Source organism: Oryx dammah, unplaced genomic scaffold (assembly GCF_014754425.2).
Source record: "Oryx dammah isolate SB20612 unplaced genomic scaffold, SCBI_Odam_1.1 HiC_scaffold_11050, whole genome shotgun sequence".
Taxonomy (NCBI): Eukaryota; Metazoa; Chordata; class Mammalia; order Artiodactyla; family Bovidae; genus Oryx; species Oryx dammah.
The window spans coordinates 8,455,111-8,470,085 of record NW_024080444.1 but is presented as its reverse complement, the minus strand read 5'-3'; the positions used below and the strand labels follow the sequence as shown (position 1 = coordinate 8,470,085).

Genomic DNA, 14,975 nt, shown 5'->3' with positions numbered 1-14,975 from the left:
GTTTTCTTTTTTTCAATTTTTGAGTTTTTCTCTCTTAATAAAAATTATCATATAAAGTTACATTACATTTACATGCAAACATAGGATACCTAATTATGCAATAGTTTTGAAATAACAAAAATACAATAGTACTCAGTGGAAGGTGAGACATCTGGAAAATAACCAAATAGAAGAAAAACTACCCAAAATGGCCAAAACCACCATCAAAATTTTACATGAAAAAAATATCATAGTCTTTGTTCCTAGAAGAAATATCAGGCTTCCACATACAAAATTCTAAATCTTGATTTTTCTTAATAGAGAGTTAAACTCATTAAAATTAGAAAAAGGGTATCAGGCAAAACTGATGACATATATAAAAACTATGGTCTTTTCCCTAAAAGAAGTAGAAGGTAAAGAAAAGTTTTCAAGGTTGGCTGAAGTGAGTTGGCACTCAAGTGCTTGCAGATGTGTACTGGGTAGATATGCTGTTTAACATTAAATTTTCATGAACACCATTTTAACTGCAGTGTGAAAAATCCATTATGGCATGGAAAAAAAGAGAGAGAGAGAAAGAAATCAAGAAAAAAAAAAGGATGTGAGAGCAAACACCCTCTTCTAACAACACAAACTATGACTTTATGCATGGACAAAACCAGAATGATTATATACTTTGTAGCCCAAGATGGAGACGCTCTAGACTGTCAGCAAAAACAAGATTGGGAGCTGACTGTAGCTCAAATCATGAGCTCCTTATTGCAAAATTCAGACTTAAATTGAAGAAAGTAGGGAAGACCACTAGGCATTCAGGTATGACCTAAATCAAATCCCTTATGATTATAGAGTGGAGGTGACAATTAGATTTAAGGGATCAGACCTGATATTTAAACAGCCTGAAAAAATATGGACTAAGGATCATAACATCGTACAGGAGGAGATAACAAAAACCTTCCCCAAGAAAAAGAAATGCAAAAAGGTTGTCTGAGGAGGCCTTACAAATAGCTGTGAAAAGAAGAGAAGCATAAAGCAAAGGAGAAAAGGAAAGATATACCCATTTGAATGCAGAGTTCCCAAGAATAGCAAAGAGAGGTAAGAAAGCCTTCCTCAGTGAACAACGCAAAGAAATAGAGGAAACCAACAGAATGGGAAAGACTAGAGATCTCTTCAAGAAAATTAGAGATACCAAGGGAAAATTTCATGCAAAGATGGGCTCGATAAAGGACAGACATGGTAGGGACCAAACAAAAGCCGAAGATATTAAGAAGAGGTGGCAAGAATACACAGAAGAACTGTACAGAAAAGATCTTCATGACCCAGAGAATTACAATGCTGTGATCACTCACCTAGAGCCAGACATCTTGGAATGTGAAGTCAAGTGGGCCTTAGGAAGCATCACTACGAACAAAGCTAGTGGAGGTGATGGAATTCCAGTTGAGCTGTTTCAAATCCTGAAAGATGATGCTGTGAAAGTGCTGCATTCAGTATGTCAGCAAATTTGGAAAACTCAGCAGTGGGCACAGGACTGGAAAAGGTCAGTTTTCATTCTAATCCCAAAGAAAGGCAATGCCAAAGAATGCTCAAACTACCGCACAATTGCACTTACCTCACATACTACTAAAGTAATGCTTTAAAATCTCCATGTCAGGCTTCAGCAATATGTGAATGGTGAACTTCCAGATGTTCAAGCCGGTTTTAGAAAAGGCAGAGGAACCAGAGATCAAATTGTTACCATCTGCTGGATCATCAAACAAGCAGAAAGTTCCAGAAAAACATCTATTTCTGCTTTATTGACCATGCCAAAGCCTTTGACTGTGTGGATCACAATAAACTGTGGAAAATTCTGAAAGAGATGATGGGAATACCAGACCACCTGACCTGCCTCTTGAGAAATCTGTATGCAGGTCAGGAAGCAACAGTTAGAACTGGACATGGAACAACAGACTGGTTCCAAACAGGAAAAGGAGTATGTCAAGGCTGTATATTGTCACCCTACTTATTTAACTTATATGCAGAGTACATCATGAGAAATGTCGGGCTGGAGGAAGCACAAGCTGGAATCAAGATTGCCGGGGGAAAGAAATATCAATAACCTCAGATATGCAGATGACATCACCCTTATGGCAGAAAGTGAAGAAGTACTAAAGAGCCTCTTGATGAAAGTGAAAGAGGAGAGTGAAAAAGTTGGCTTAAAGCTCAACATTCAGAAAACAGATTATGGCATCCAGTTCCATCACTTCATGGCAAATATATGGGGAAACAGTGGCTGATTTTATTTTTCTGGGCTCCAAAATCACTGCAGATAGTGACTGCAGCCATGAAATTAAAAGATGCTTACTCCTTGGAAGGGACGTTATGTTCAACCTAGACAGCATATTAAAAAGCAGAGACATTACTTTGTCAACAAAGGTCTGTCTAGTCAAGGCTATGGTTTTTCCAGTGGTCATGTATGGATGTGAGAGTTGGACTATAAAGAAAGCTGAGCACAGAAGAATTGATGTTTTTAAACTGTGGTGTTGGAGAAGACTTCAGAGTCCCTTGGACTTCAAGAAGATCCAACCAGTCCATCCTAAAGGAAATAAGTACTGGGTATTCATTGGAAGGACTGATATTGAAGCTGAAACACCAATATTTGGCCATCTGATGTGAAGAGCTGACTCACTGGAAAAGACCCTGATGCTGAGAAAGTTTGAGGGCAGGAGGAGAAGGAGACGACAGAGGATGAGATGGTTGGATGGTATCACCGACTCAATGGACATGGGTTTGGGTGGACTCTGGGATTTGGTGATGGACAGGGAGGCCTGGCATGCTGTGGTTCATGGAGTTGCGAGAGTCGGACACGACTAAGCGACTGAACTGAACTGAACTGAGGAGGCCTTACAAATACCTGAGAAAAAAAGGGAAGCTAAAGTCAAAAGGAGGAAAGGAAAAATATACCCATCTGAATGCAGAGTTCCAAAGAATAGCAAAGAGAGATAAGAAAGTCTTCTTAAGTGAACATTGCAAAGGTATAGAGGGAAACAACAGAATGGGAAAGACTAGAGATCTCTTCAAGAAAATTAGAAATAGCAAGAGAACATTTCATGCAAAGTTGGGCACAATAAAGGACAGAAACGATAAGGACTTAATAGAAGCAGAAGACATTAAGAAGAGGTGGCAAGAAAACACAGAACTGTACAAAAAAGGTCTTAATGACTGGGATAACCACAATGGTGTGATTACTCACCTAGAACCAGACACCCTGGAGTGTGAACTTAAGTGGGTCTTAGGAAACATTACTACCAGCAAAGCTAGTGGAGGCGATGGAATTCCAGCTGAGCTATTTCAAAGCCTAAAAGATGGCGCTGATGAATTGTTGCACTCAATATGCCAACAAATCTGGAAAACTCAGCAGTGACCTCAGGACTGGAAAAGGTCAGCTTTCATTCCAATCCCAGTGAAGGGCAACAGCAAAAAATGTTCAAACTACCACAACTGTAGCCACTGCATGTTAGCAAGATTATCCTCAAAATCCTTCAAGCTTGGCTTCAACAGTACTTGAACCAAGAACTTCCAGATGTAAAAACGGGATTTAGAAAAGGTAGAGAAACCCGAGATCAAAATGCCAACATTTGCTGGATCACAGAAAAAGCAAGAGAATTTCAGAAAAACATCTATTTGGGTTTCATTTACTACGCTAAATCCTTTGACTGTATGGCTCACAAACTGGAAAATTCTGAGAGATGGGAATACCAGACCACCGTACCTGCCTCCTGAGAAACCTGTATGCAGCTCAAGAAGCAACAGATAGAATCAGACATGTAACAGTGGACTGTTTCAAAACTGGGAAAGAGTACGTCAAGACTGTATTGTCACCCTGTTTATTTAACTTCTATGCAGAGTACATTATGTGAAACACTGGGCTGGATGCATCACAAGCTAGAATTAAGATTGTCAGGAGAAAATATCAATAGCCTCAGATATGCAGATGATACCACCTTAATGACAGAAAGCAAACAGGAACTAAAGAACCTCTTGATGAAGGTGAACAAAGAGAGTGAAAAAGCTGGCTTAAAATTCAACATTCAAAAAACTAAGATCATGGCATCTGGTTTGGCATGTCCCATTACTTCATGGCAAATACCTGGGGAAAAAGTGGAAACAGTGACAGATTGTACTTTCCTGGACTCCAAAATCATGGTGGATGGTGGCTGCAGCATGAAATTAAAAGATGCTGCTCCCTGGAAGGAAAGTTATGACAAACCTAGACAGAGTATTCAAAGCAGAGACATCACGCTGCCAATAAAGGTCATACAGTCAAAGCTATAGTTTCTCCATTAGTCATGTGTGAACTTGAGAGTTGGACCATAAAGAAGACTGAGCACCAAAGAACTGATACTTTCAAACTGCAGTGCTGGAAAAGACTCTTGAGAGTTCCTTGGACTGCAAGATCCAACCAGTCAATCCTAAAGGTAATCAACCCTGAATATTCACTGGAAGGACTGATGGTGAAGTATAACTGACAAGATTTATAAGATATTTAAAGTGTACATCATCTTGATACTTGATATAGGCATAAACTGTGAGAGTTGAGAGAGAGGCTGAAGGCAATTTTTCCAGGGCTTGGTGATACTCAAAGGATGAGGATGATGAAGAATTATCAAGTTTGGTTTTCTAAAAACAAGTGATGATTCGTGTAATAGATTCCCAGGCATTTCTCCCGTTGGTAACAATGGCAAACGTCTGAGGGACCTATGCAAGAGCAGCTGTCCCTGGAAATTGGACCCCTGCTTTTTCGTCACCAGTATAGGCACCCCTGGGGTGGAGCAGAGCACCAACCACAGAGTAACTTAATCACCAGATAAGCACTGACACACCTTCAATTTTGTGAACTGATAGAAGGGGCTGGAATATTAAGTCATTTGTCTCAGGGTAAAGGCAATAAATGACTTTGTCTGCCTACACACACGAACTCAGCCCTCTCACCAGCAGCATACTGGTAGCTCCCTGGCATCAGTCTAGAATGGGTTGGAGATATAAATGGTTTGTATCAATTTCCCTCACCAACTCAATCCCTGCAAACAAGACAGACGAGCATGCCAGCAGGGTTTCTTTCTAGCCAGAGAAGAAACGCACTAAATATCAGAGTATGACAGTCAATGTCCTTTGAATAAAAGGGAAAGCAATTTGAGTTACACTCCTATGAAGACATGCAATTAAGACTTGTCTTAAACGTAACTTAAAGTTGTTGCATTTTAATACACTGCACACTAAACAGGTACTAGTTTCCAAAGACAAGATACTCACTCGCATTTCAAGAAACCTTTTTCTTACATAATGAAAACAACCCAGAGTTGTTCATTTTCATTTAGTTGCAAGAGACTGACATATTGGTATAAATTTAAGAAACATACAGTCTCTAATTCCTTAACAAAGTGACAGCAACTTGACAAGTGAAAAAGTTATCTCAGTTTTGAATTCACTAGCATAGAAAGCCAACCTATCCTCCAGTTCTTCGCGCAGCACAAGTGGATGGTTTTATGTTCACTGCAAGACAAATGCTCTTTCAATTGCTCAGTGATAATGGCTGTGAGGCTGCTGAGTAAATAATGTGTGTGCATTGACAAAAGGAAGTGAGAATGTGTACTTTCAGCCACTGATCCCTAAAATAACCAGCGTAATTTAGGTGCTTATTGTTATAGAGAGAAAATAATATGCAAAACAGCTTTGTAAAATGTGCATGACAGGTTTCATGGGCAAATTATAAGCAAATTGGCAAATTTTATAGCTTTTCAGGAATTAACTCAGAAGCATATAAAATATAATCAAAAGTGTTTACTCAGTGGGGGGAAAAATATATTTTCCATTTTTTTTTCTAGTGGCTATCACAGCCCTTGCCTCCAGTGCTTTTGACTTGGTCTTGAAAGTACACAGACCACTGTTTACTGAGTACCAATGGGGCACAGCAGAGGAACTTTGCTTTGGAATCCTGACTGATTTGCTCCTTTGCCAAGAGCAGCTAAGTCACACAGTAAAGACAATCTTTGGTGACACTTACATAAGCCTAAGCTAATTTCCTGAAACGTGACGAGTGAAATTCTAGCAAAAAAAAAAAAAGCTTTCTAGGATATCAGTTATCTTGATGGGTTTGAATATGATTGAGATTTAAGAACATCCAAGCACACACTACCATTGTTTTTGAAATGTTTCTCCTGTTTTAAGACGAAAGAAATGAAGCAGAAAATTTAAGACTAGGTAGGCCCACCTTCACCTCTCTTTTACTCCCAGACATAAATTCTTCCTTCATATTTTGAATTCATTTCCTGGCAGATAATATTTGACTTTTTTTCTTTGTAATTTGGCCACATATTGTGATTTGTACAATCTTAGTTCACTGACGAGAGATTGAACCTAGGGACTGGCAGTGAAAATACCAAGTCCTAATCACTGGACTGCCAGGGAATACCTGGAAATATTTGTCTTAATATTTATTTTTCCACATATGTCAGGAAGCCTACTGTTTGTTCAAACATAAGGTGACACATTTCTGACTGATCATTTAACTGCTAGTCATTATATTTAACCCATGGCAGGGTTCGTGAGAGGTACCTGGATTGCAGAATCCCTACTGTGTTAATGAGAAAAACGTCTTCCTTCTAGGTTATTCTTCAAAAGGCAGACATTAAATGGAAAATTCCTCACTAAAATTATTTATGAATTGTAGAATATTAGATAATTCTCAGGGGAACTATGTCATGCTGATAAAATATATGATACTAGCCCCTATGACAGAGTCAGTTGTAACAAATCTTATCAGAGTGATTTTCAGAAGAAAATGGCTAAGCAGATCAACTAAAGTCAAAGTCACGTCTTTTGGTAGATACTCTGATGTGTTTGACTGTTTTCAGTGACTGCTTCTATAGACATTACCTCATTCAATTACCAGAGTTCATGTGCTTCAATGATGACTGATCAAATGGTGTTGTGTGGAGGTCTTTTGTTTTAAACTTAACAAAATTTAAAAGTAGGATGGACACTTGCTATAAATTCTTACTTGTTTTTCAGGTTCAAGTTTTGATATTCACACTTTATGGCACAGATTGTTACTTGCCTTAATTTCTCACAAATCCTATTTTAGGAGAGATCCAACCTACTTCATATAAACCCAAGCTAAAATTACGGGTGCTCACTCTATATGCTTTAACAGGGAGGGTGGCTGACCTATCCAAGTACTTATTACCACCCTTCCTGATTTTCTTAAGAAGATGGGCAAAATTGGCTTTTACAGAGGGCAGTGTTAGAATTTGAAACTTCACTTAACCAACCAGATCGTCTTGCTTTAATCTATACTTATCAAGGCTTTGGACCTCACACTGATGGACAAAGCCTATGGCAGGTTGACCAGAGAAGCAATGACTGTAGATAATTAGCCAAAAGAATCCAACTTCATCTATTTCTCCACATAACATAAAAATAATCATTTGATTGTCAAGAGGATCAGAGCCCAGGATACCAGAAAAAATTTCTATCGATTGCTGGAGAATAAATCTTCCCAAGTTTTCCTTGGATATTATTCCCCAGCTTACACTGAGGGACTTTAATCAACAAGTGTCCTGTGAAGTTGCAGAGAATTAAACATGCAAATGAAGAAGAGAATATTCTTTATAACATGACAATGTCCTTGTTCTGAGGAACTATGTAAGGAATCTTCCCCCCGCTGGTTTCAGTCTCAGGAATAGTTATGATTTGTTTTTTCTTCTGAAGAACAGATTTGTTTTTATTTTATGGATAATGTATGTACGTGTCACTGGTTTGTTCCTTCTCATTTGCAGAGCTGTTAGGAGATTTAGAGCTAACGGGCTTCCCTGGTGGCTCCGAGGGTAAAGAATCTGCCTGCAGTGTGTAGGAGACCTGGGTGCGGCCCCTGGGTCAGGAAGATCTTCTGGAGAAGGGCATGGCTACCCACTCCAGTATTCTTGCCGGGAAAATCCTAAGGACAGAGGAGTCTGGTGGGCTACAGTCAATGGGGTCACAAAGAGTCAGACGAAGAGTGACTAACACTTTCAACTTTCTTAGAGCTAAAACTGCGGTCTCCTTCTAGCCAAGGTACAGAAGTCCATGGTAGGGCTACGTGCTCCAAACGCACTCTTGACAACTGGTTTCTCTCAAGCCCATGTTTTCCTGTTGTGCCATCACATTTTATCTCATCATAGTAAACATTCATCTGTAAACTAGTCATACATCCCTTTGAAGCTAGGCTATTATAGACACATATATGTATTATAAATAAAAACATTTCAACAAATATTATAAATAATAATATATAATGAACAAAAGAGATAATCCATGTGGCATCAAGAGACATCCAAACAAATCAATCCTCACTGCCCACCATAGTCTATGAGAAATATCAGTTGCATACAGTTATGATGAATCAAACAGTGAGCTCAGGGAACAAGTTTCTGAGAAATAGGGCATAAAACTTTTGACTTAACGAACATTAACTTGGAGGGAGGAAAAAAGGAAAAAGAAATTGAGAGAGTCAAAAGAACAAAGTGACTATATAAGTGTTTTATTTCTATTTTAGGTAAATCACTTTTAAATATTCACCCCATGATAAAATTAAATAAATGTATCTTATGGAGATATATGAATAACATCCCCAAACGCATTTGTATAAAGCACATTCTTACATTATTTGGAGATAATTATATTCACATTTAACACACATTAAGTTATAGTACTATTTGTTCAATTTAGAAAACATTTGCTGAACACCTCTCAGACTCTCTGTATGAAACACATTTAGCACTGGAGGGCTACAAGAAAGTCCCTCAAAGTTTTACAATATAATGGTGGAAATGTACATGTGAGCAGAAGGAAATAAATGAAAGAATCAATAGCTAAGAGAGCATGAGAGATGAATTATAAAAAATAGCTAAGAGAGCATGTGGGATGAGTAATCACCTTTGTAGAATATCAGGAAAGCCAAGACTAACAGCATGAATATAATTTGAAGGCTTTGAGGCACGGGGAAGAGTAAAATCAAGGTGCAAGGCTTCCCAGGTGGAGCTAGTGGTAAAGAACTACCTGCCAATGCAGGAGACTTAAGAGATGCAGGTTTGATCCCTGGGCCAGGAAGTTCCCCTGGAGGAGGACATGGGAACCCACTCCAGTATTCTTGCCTGGAGAATGCCACGTACAGAGAAGCCTGGCAGCCTCCAGTGCACAGGGTTGCAACGAGTCAGATACGACTGAAGTGACTTAGCCCACACACGCACACACACACACATGCAGGGACAGTGAATAGATAGTATATTCAGAGTGAAGTGTGGCTCCTGCTTGGGTACATGTAGGGGACAGGATTAAGAGGCCAGTGTGGCAACTTATGTGGCAGCATGACAAAGAGAGGGTCAGCTCAGTGAGTGTGAGAAACTGAAAGGGCTTCTGGGTCTATTTGGTAAGGAAGTACGGAGCCAAATATTTTTAAATCAGGAAAGTAACAATGCAGTATTCTTGTTCTAAAATACAGTCTTTGTCAAGTAAGTTTAGTTTTGGGGGACAAAGACAAGATCAATAGAAAGTTGATGCATTCGTTTTAATGTAAGATGAAGAAGTTTAATGTATAGAATGGAAGAAATGAGTTAGATACACATTGGAGAAATGTTTCACAGGTGTAGGAAATATTTATTTTATTTAAGAAGGAGCCAGGGTAAAAGTGAGTTTCAAGTTTTTAGTCTCCTAGTTGCTTGGTGAACAACTGTGGATAGGCAAGGACGGCTGATTTCACCTAATAAAACAGACACAGGAAGACAAAAGGAAAGCTCGTGATTTAAAATGTAAGTTTTGAGTATCATTCATATGAAAACAACAGTTGGAATTCTATGATGGATGAGTAGATGCAAGGAAGAATTTACAGTAAGAAGAATAGGGAAATAACCATGTTTAAGGGTTTTGCATGATGAAATGATTTGCTTTGCTGATTCTAATTTGTTGTATATACCTGACCCATTATATCATGTGCAATACTTTTATACATGTAAATCAAGTAATCTGTTGACAAATGCTCCAAGTATTTTTTTCCCTACAGTATAGCATATTTATTTATTCCTCTTAAATATCAACAAATGTGATGAGTAATTACATTTTTCAAGATTGGAGACTTTAGAACTATGTAGACACAGATAAAAATACATACGAATATCTGCCTCATAAGGAGAGGCATATGAGAAAACAATGAAACTGTGAGAGAAAAGGAAGTAAAACAAAATAGGTGAGAAATAAAATCTATAGGAAATTATTTAAATAGGCAATATAAAATTATTCAAATTGTAAATCACCCAGGAAACAACAGCAAAAACCTCTAATGTTAATTTAGAAGGTGAAATCAACTGTTTTTTTAAAACATTCAAAAGAAAGAAGTATGCTTTTTTCAACAATTGCTTCAGCAATGTAAATCATCCAAAGAAGGTGCCAAGGTTTCAAACATTTTCATTTAGTGTATCTATACTCAGATCGCCATTCACATACTATGTGAAGCATCTGAAAGGAGATTAATAAGAGCCAGGCAAGTTAATCTAGGAGTGTTACATCAATACAAATATCACTGATTAGCATGAATAGAGTCAAACTCAAAGCAAAAACCAGAATGGAAATCAGTTAGAGTTGAGGGGGACAAATGGAGTTTGCCCACTTTGTACTGTATTTTTATAAACTTGAAAACTGAAGGCCCAATCTATGTTGTTTAAAAACAAACTAGCAGTTCTTTTACACAAGTACGTGTCCTTGATGTTCTATAGGCTTATATATTGTTCTACTATTTAAAATAAGATGATATACACATTTTCAATTCTCTAACATTAGCACATTTATTTTACATGCATACAATAACCTTCACATTCAAAATGTTGCTAATATTAAATGATTTAATGTGTCATACAGTAAACACTTAATGTTTACTAGTAATACCATAATACCGTCTCAGGTAAAAAGGAAAATTAAAACTATAGTCAACATTCTATAACTCAGTTCAGTTCAGTCGCTCAGTCATGTCCGACTCTTTGTGACCGCATGAATCTTAGCACGCCAGGCCTCCCTGTCCATTACCAACTCCTGGAATTTACCCAAACCCATGTCCACTGAGTCAGTGATGCCATCCAACCATCTCCTCCTCTGTCGTCCCCTTCTCCTCCTGCCCTCAATCTTTCCCAGCATCAGGGTCTTTCCCAATGAGTCAGCCCTTTGCATCAGGTAGCCAAATACTGGAGTTTCAGCTTCAATATCAGTCCTTCCAATGAACACCCGGGACTGATCTTTAGGATGGACTGGTTGGATCTCCTTGCAGTCCAAGGGACTCTCAAGAGTCTTCTCCAACACCACAGTTCAAAAGCAACAATTGTTTAAATTTAGCTACGAAGCAAGCAGCATCTGAACAGGGTGTGAAAAGAATGTTCCTTCTATGGGCCTGCCTTTGATAGTAAGCTTATTCTAAAACTGTCATAATGATTATTCATCACAAGCAAGAGCAAGTATCAGTTCTGGATTGAAAGTAAGGCTGAATAAACTTATCTCTGACATTTCCATGATACCTCGATGACAAATTTCCTTTAAAAGCATAATCAATAAGACCATATCTGGGGGTGGTTTTGAATCTTATACCCTTCAAGTATTTTCTCTTACCTAATTACTTCAAAAGGTATATTTTCCAATAACTGATTATCTAAGTGATCTTAAATTCTGCAAGACTTGGATTTCATGACTCATAGAACAAATGTATTTTGCCATTAGTTATTTGATAAATTCCAGAGGTCATGTAAGAAATTTTCTGCTTTGAATGATTTTTATCCATCAAGTGGCACACAATATGGGAGTTTTTATACACTAAACCCATTCAATTCCATCTCTATGTGCTCCATATCTCATAAATTTATTGTTTTCAAAAGTAAAAACTCTCATTATTATGGGTAAGAGCATGTATGGCCGGTCATATTATTCTCCTCCTTTACCTAAACACAAAAATTAATGATTCTTGAAAGATTACCTAGGATGCAAGACTGACAGAATTATTTAGCTGCCTGACAAATCAGTCTTTATAAGTGGCTTCAGATCCCAATCTGTGTGGGAGACAACGTGATCATTTTCAGTCACTTCACTATGAAGGAAAATCATTAATTGGCTTTCCCTGGAAATTGTTAACAACATTTCTGAAGAATTCATGGGTATAATAATTCAAATTTCCAAATTCAAAGATCTTCCCAGTGTTGACTCTGAGTTCCAATCAAAGAAGCGTCTCTTTGCTTGCAATAAACATGAACGGACTTCATGAATACACAAAAAAGCAAAATCAAGCCCTGGAATGGACCAAACCAGAAATAGAATCCAGCCAGCTTGTTCCAATCTAAGAGAGGACTATGTGTTGAACTAAGCAAAGAGATATAGAAAAATAATGCATGATAGGTTTCGGGTAGAACTTTTTCATTGTATTTCAATCTTAGCGAAGACCTAAGCGGAAAACAACTAGCGGGAATATCCAGGCCCTCCCCACCACTTATTTAAAATGAACTTATCATTACAGAATATTGATCAGAGTTCTCTGTGCTATACAGTAGGTCTTTGCTAGTTATCTATTTTAAATAGAGTAGTGTATACATGTCAATCCCAAACTCCCAATCTATCCCTCCCCTGACACCTTTTTCCCCCTGGTAACCATAAATTCATTCTCTGAGTCTATGAGTGTTTGTTTTGCAAATAAGTGCATTAACAAACTAAATGGAAAAGAATTTGAAAAAAAAAGATACTTTATATGTATAACTGAGTCATTCTGCTATACAACTGAAACTAACACAACATTGTTAATCAACTATACTCCAATATTAAATACAAAATTGAAAAGAAATCTAAAAAAACAAAAAAAACAATTTGGATATATATAAAAGATATATATATTTAAAACTATATAGATAGGTAGATAAGATAGGTACATAGATAGATAAAGGAAGCATTCATCAGGCTGCCCTGCCAGGTGATGGCAATAGACATCTACTGACCTATTACCAATAACCACAACCCCAGTAACTCCAAATTCAATCTCTAATTTTCACATGAAAGGCAGAGGAAGGAAAGTCAATAGATACTTGGGAAGTACAGGATTGTTCCTTTCAGGGAGAATCAGGGTCTAGTTTGGGGTCCTGCCAGAAAGGGAGGGAACAGGTTTTTCTCATTGTTAGAGTCGACCAGGGTGAGACAGTTTTTGAGAGAATATGATGTGTTTCTTGGATGTGATGTCCATTTCTGTCCCAGAGTGCTGAGAAAAGAAGCCTTATTTAAGGATATGGAAAGCAAATGGAGGCATTCCCACCAGCCCACCTCCTTGCATTCTTCAGAAGATGAGACATAATCCTAAAAAATTCCTGCAGCTTCATGAGCAGAGTCATGATAATAAAGGAAGGTCCAAGCAACAGGAAATTCAACTAGAGGAGGGGTTGGGCAGCGTGCACAACTGCCAGGGACTAAATACACAGGACTCTGCTTCTCTGCAAAGGTCATGAACAATATCAGAAACAAGAGAAAGCCAAACAGGGCAAAAGGCTATGTAAACAAGCTGGAATCAAGATTGCCAGGAGAAATATCAATAACCTCAGATATGCAGATGACATCACCCTTATGGCAGAAAGTGGAGAGGAACTAAAGAGTCTCTTGATGAAAGTGAAAGAGGAGAGTGAAAAAGTTGGCTTAAAGCTCATTATTCAGAAAACTAAGATCATGGCATCCAGTCCCATCATTTCATGGCAAATAGATGGGGAAACAGTGGAAACAGTGGCAGATTTTATTTGGGGGGGCTCCAAAGTCACTGCAAATGGTTATTGCAGCCATGAAATTAAAAGACGCATACACCCTGGGAAGGAAGTTATGACCAACCTAGACAGCATATAAAAAAGCAGAGACATTGCTTTGTCAACAAAGGTCCATCTAGTCAAGGCTATGATTTTTTCCAGCGGTCATGTATGGATATGAGAGTTGGACTATAAAGAAAGCTGAGCGCCGAAGAATTGTTGCTTTTGAGCTGTGGTGTTGGAGAAGACTCTTGAGAGTCCCTTGGACTGCAAAGAGATCCAACCAGTCCATCCTAAAGGAAATTAGTCTTGAGTATTCATTGGAAGGACTGATGTTGAAGCTGAGACTCCAATACTCTGGCCACCTGATGCGAGGAACTGACTCACTGGAAAAAACCTTGATGCTAGGAAAGATTGTAGGTGGGAGGAGAAGGGGACGACAGTGGATGAGATGATTGGATGGCATCACCAACTCAATGAAAATGAGTTTGAGTAAACTGAGGGAATTGGTGATGGACAGGGAGCCCTGGCATGCTGCAGTCCATGGGGTCGCAAAGAGTCAGACATGACTGAGCTACTGAACTGAACCCCTTCCCCAACATTTTGTGGTAGATAGAAAAATGGCCATCAACTCTTAAATTTGACTTGGCCATATAACTAGCTCTAGTCAGTGAGACATTAGTAAGTATGCCACAAACAGATACTTGGCATATTGTGCATTGGGGAACCTGAGGATGGCGACTATGTGAAAAAGACCTCCAGAGACACGTAGCCCAACTGCCTCTGTTGTGAGGAACAATAGCCTACCAAACCCCAGACATGTGAATGATCCTACTCCACATCATCCAACCATCAGTGATCCTGCCTCATGGCCACAGATGCAAGAGACAGTTGGCATCGCTCAGTCGAACTGGCCCAGACTAACATAACTACCCAACAGAATAACAGGATTTGGAAGATTATTAGAATGGCTGCCATGTTAATCTTCCTGTAACCAGAGTTGAGGAAAACACAAATGCCCCGCTTTGCAAACATTTCACAGATGTCAACGGCATTCTGATCCTGAATCAACTTAAAAATGCTATGACAAAGTTATTTAAAAACTGTTCCCTTACAGAACTGTTAGGAGAAGATAAATGTACGAATATAAGAAAGCTTTCTGGAAAAGTAGGTAATAATCTATGTAGA

General features: G+C 38.5%; 1 protein-coding gene across 4 annotated transcripts in view; it reads right to left on the bottom strand.

Moving 5' to 3' along the window:
* Positions 1 to 14,975, bottom strand: part of LOC120860261 (receptor-type tyrosine-protein phosphatase delta) — a 563,312-nt gene that overhangs the window by 237,303 nt on the left and 311,034 nt on the right. The window lies entirely within an intron of this gene.